The 4,924-nt window shown below is 40.3% G+C and overlaps 1 pseudogene; it reads left to right on the forward strand.

Annotated features, from left to right (window-relative positions):
- Positions 1 to 351: 351 nt before the first annotated feature.
- On the forward strand, positions 352 to 602 carry LOC137763517 (dynein light chain 1, cytoplasmic-like; annotated as a pseudogene).
- Positions 603 to 4,924: the final 4,322 nt, after the last annotated feature.

Below are 4,924 nucleotides of genomic sequence, written 5' to 3' on the forward strand. Positions count from 1 at the left end.
TAACTAGGTAACTGAAGGAGTAAAAGGAGAACTCTAATTAGTGGTGGGCTGCTAAGTGCTACAACCAGATCTCTGGTCGGGGAAATCTGATTTGCAGCATTTGCCAATTTTCATGGTGTAAATACTCCCAGCATGGCAGATTTCCAGCTACCAGCAGTTTACTATCTCACTTGCAAAATTCCTGAAAATTTAACAGTAGACTCTGCGAGCCAATATGGGCTGGTTCTGGCACAGAGGTAGCAACTGCAGGAAACCGCTAACATCCCTAGGGCTGAGGAACAAAGAAGCTGGAATTACTGAAACTTAGTAGCCTGGAGGAGGGGCCCCGCAGGGTGAGGCAGCCTCTGCTCCATGGTAACCACGTGTACCCGAAAGGCCGTGATCAAAAATGCAGATATGTCGGAGGAGATGCAACGGGCTTGGTGGAGTGCGCCACCCAGGTGTTGGAGAAATATAACACTGAGGAGGACATTTGCCAAGTACAAGCCAACCTGGCACAGCACCGCAGAAGGAACTTCGGTACTTACGCGACCCCTGTAACTAAACACTTGATCTACTTCCACCTGAGCCAAGTGGCCATTCTTCCGTTCAGATCTGGTTAGAAACATGGACTGTACCACACACCCGGTGATCTATCCAAAAACAAGGACTGCAGCCTAAATTCCAAATACCAGAGACTGAAATCTTCATCCTCGCCTAAAGGAACACCTCGATCTTTGAGATTTCATTGTCTTGTTTTGAACAGGGCATTCTAATTTCTTGTGGTTATAAAACAATTAGCAAAGCAGCCTACATTTGTAATTTTTATCTATTCCCCATGTTTTTTCTTCTCAAAATCCATTCCTTTCAAAAAATAAATAAATAAATCTGATGGAGAAGTGTGAAAAATAAATAAATGCATGCATACATAAATATATAAACAAAAAGGAGGTGTGACTGGTGCCAGTGACTGAAATGAAGCACAATATTTGAAAGTGTCAGAGGAACTGCAAACTGGATTCAATTCTGACTTCAGGAAGGAACTGCCGCCGCGGGATGGGAAAGCACTGCTGGAGCGCAGCTCATAGGAACAGGAAGAGCTCAGAAGCCAACAGGAAGCAGACGGGAAGGAGCGTGGCTTCCTCCTCCAGACTGGCCATCTCCCTCTAGTGCCCCCTGATGGAAGAGGAAAAGGGAACTGGAGGCAAGGCTGGATGTGGTTTGCGGAGTCCTAGCCCCAACGTTGCTGAGCTGAGTCTAGAAAGATGCTTTGGAGCTGAAAGGCAATAGCTTAATAACTGTCCCAATTATAGCCAGAAGAATAATATACTTGTGTAACTCTTTACAATTTGCAAAGCTTTAGAAAAAACCAAATTGAAATGATAACCACCATTTACTGCTAAGGATTTATGAGCCAGGAACCATGCTAAATTTTATACACAACGTATCTCATTCAATTTTCAGAACGGTCCTATGAGATAGGTATTGTTAACCCCATTTAGTTTATGAGGAAACAGAGGTACAAAAAGTTTAAGAGGGCTGCCAGAGATTACACAAGCTGATGGTCACTAAGTGGTTGTTACACATTAAGTCCACAGTATGGTCTCTTAGCCACCGGGCTGTCATTTTCAGTAGGAAAGAAACCAAAATGACAGCACCAACTTCCTTTGATGTCTACTCAGGAAGATTTATATTCTGAATGGGGTAGAGCAAAGATCCTATTAGCGCTGACAATTCCTGCTCTCAGACATTGCATAGAAGAATTTGGTAATATGCAAAAAAACAGCTCTCATTAAGAGTTCTATGTTAAAGTTGGGGTCAGCTGGAAAGAAAACCATAAAAATAGCAACCTAAACCATTCAGGGGCTTCATTTTTGTCACATAAAATGCGTCCAGAGTTTGGCAGTCGAACAATGAATGGTAACACTCTGATGCCCTCAAGGATCTAGGTTCTTTCTAATTTTTCCCTCGTCTTCACTCTTCCTTTGCAGGTGCCTTCCCTTCTCATGCTGCCGCCTTGTGCCAAGACTGTTCCTTCATGTCAAATTTTGAGTCAGTGTTTCAGTTGAAAAGAGGGAAAGGACAAAGACGGGCTGATTCTGCTCCTTTCAAAGAATTTCTCAGAAGCCCCTCCCAGGAAATTCTGCTTACATCTCATTGTCCAGAACTGCGTCACATGGCTACTCATAGCGGAAAGGGAGGCTGGGAAATACCTTTTGTAGCTAGGCATATTTCCACACAGTAAAATAAGAGTTCAGTTAATTTGAAAAAAGAAAGGATATTGGTTTGGAAATTATGTACATCAATCACAAAAGATAAGCAGGGCTTGTAGGATCAACAGCTTATTTCCCCTTTACTTAGTTGTCTGACTTTGCCATTTCCTAACCTCTTCACTTTTCATTGACTCTGTGACCCGGATTTCCCAAGGCACCCTCAGCTGAAAGTGTTCATCTCTTTGTCCCATAAACTCTCTCATATTTGCCAGCCCTGTGTCCTGACTTTGGTATGAAAAATATGTGTCCATATAAACTATCTGTTTTCTGGTAAATTCTTCAACAGCCCTTCAGTTCCTCTTAATTCCCAATTTAGGCCCAGCTGACCCTAAAACTAAAGTCCCAAAATGTCCCCTTTCATTTTGTTTGTTTTTTCATTTTTTTGGACCATTTTGTCAAACTTCTGTTGTTTCCGGTAATTTGATTTAACATTCTTAGGGTTTGGAACCATTGCTGGATCAAACTGAATAGAACATGTCAAGAGGGATTATTAAACTTCATATGAAGTGATATTCTCCTCCAACAGAGTACCTCCTCTCCTGTTCATCCAAGGAGATTGTGAATTTGAAGAGTAAGGGTTAGGAGATCCTAAGCATTCAGCCTTTGAGCTACTTACTCTCTCTATACTCTTTCTTCATACTATCTTAACCAGAATAAATAGAACTTTAAACAATAGGAAGATTTCAAGAAGATAGGAAAGCATTCCAAGTAGGCACAGCACCTCTCTCCTCTCTCTCCAAGAGATCATGGCCATGAGAATCAATAACCAAGCTCCAGTAGCCAATGACTTAGTAGGACAATGTGTCAGGTAAGAGGCAGGTGACATATCATAATTACTATGCAGTATCTTAGCCTTCATTTTAGCAGATTGTCATAAAGTGTTGATCTGTGTATGTGTGTGTGCATGCACTTAATTCTACACACCTATACCACCAGAGGAGGCCCTTATGCATTTTTCCCTCTTTTTCTCCTAAGGTTTTTTTTTTTAATAGATTTCTTTTAGAAAGGTTTTAGATTTACAGAGAAACGGAGCAAATAGTACAGAGTGTTCCCATATACCTTCCCCTCACCAGTATACCCTATTATTAATATCTTACATGAGTATGGTACATTTGTTACAATTAATGAACCAATATTGATACATTATTATTACATAAAGTCCAGAATTTATTAACATATTTTTTTTAGTTTTTACCTAATGTCCTCTTTCTGTTAGAGGATCCCACAAGGCTACCACATTCATTACATTTAGTCATCGTGTCCCTTTAGGCTCATCTTGACTATGACGGTTTCTCACTTTCCTTGTTGTTGTTGTTGTTTGTTTGTTTTTATTGGAGTATAATTGATTTACAATGCTGTGTTAATCTCTGCTGTACAGCAAAGTGAGTCAGTTATACATATACATATATCCACTCTTTTTTAGATTCTTTTCCCATATAGGTCATTACAGAGTATTGAGTAGAGTTCCCTGTGCTATACAGTAGGTCCTTATTAGTTATCTATTTTCCTTGTTTTTAATAACCTTGACAGTTTTAAGGAGTGCTGGTCAGGTGTGTTGTAGGATGCCCTCTACTGGAATTTGATGTTTTTCTCTTGTCCAGTTTGAGATTATGGGTTTGGGGGAGGAAGATCACAGGGGTAAAGGGTCATTTTTACCACAGTCATATCAGGGGTACATACAATCAACAGAACTAATTATTTTGAATTTGACCTTGGTCACCTGGCTAAAGTAGTGTTTGCCAGGTTTATCCACTATAAAGTTACTCTTTTTTCCCCTTTCTGTACTGTATGCATTTTTCAAGGAAACCAATGTATACAGTCCACACTTAAGAAGTGAGGAGTTATGCCCCCTCCCTGAGGGTGGAGTATCTGCACAACTTATTTGGACGTCTTCTGCGTGGGAGATTTGTCTCTTCTCCCCCATTTACCTATTTATTCAATCATTTACCTATATCAGTGTGGACTTACAGATATTTATTTTATACTTTGGTTATAATCCAGTACTACTTTGTTTATTTTGTTGTCCAAAAATTTCCAGCTTTGGCATTGGCATCTCTTTCAATTGACTCCTGTGCCCCTTTGACATAATACAAATCAATGTAGGTTTGTTTTTTAGTTCATTTTTTGTTTGTTTGTTCATTTGTTCAGACCTTCCTTATTTGGGGGCTCTACAAGATTCACCAGGTTCATCTTGTATTATTTCCTGCTCCAGTCCTAGAATTAGCCACTTCTCCAATTATATTTTCATCTTTATTATCAATTTTAGTTTTTTCAACAATTCTTTATTCAATAAATAAGCATGAAGTTCCTGTTTCCTTTTGCTTTCAACAAAGAAGAGATTAGAAGCAGACACACGCAAAATATAAGTTCAAAAGAAGCAGATTCTTGAGAGAAGGAAGGAAGAAAGGGTTTCACATCTTCTATTCCCTATAGTTACCAGGAGGTAAGTCACACTTCTAGACTGTCGAGGGGAAAGTCCATCTGCAGGAGAAAGTCAGCACCTGGACCCCCTCAGAGCATCCCTAGGGTGGGTGCTCTCCCTCCAAAAGAACCTCTGCTCTCTTTTTCCTACAGGGAAAGGTCCTTGCATCTCATCTTGCAAAGAGAGGACACCATCCAGCACATCTGTGTCCTCTGGAAATGGTTCAAACTCTGGTGCCAACAAGGAGAAG

This window comes from Eschrichtius robustus, chromosome 4 (assembly GCF_028021215.1).
Source record: "Eschrichtius robustus isolate mEscRob2 chromosome 4, mEscRob2.pri, whole genome shotgun sequence".
In the NCBI taxonomy this organism is placed as follows: Eukaryota; Metazoa; Chordata; class Mammalia; order Artiodactyla; family Eschrichtiidae; genus Eschrichtius; species Eschrichtius robustus.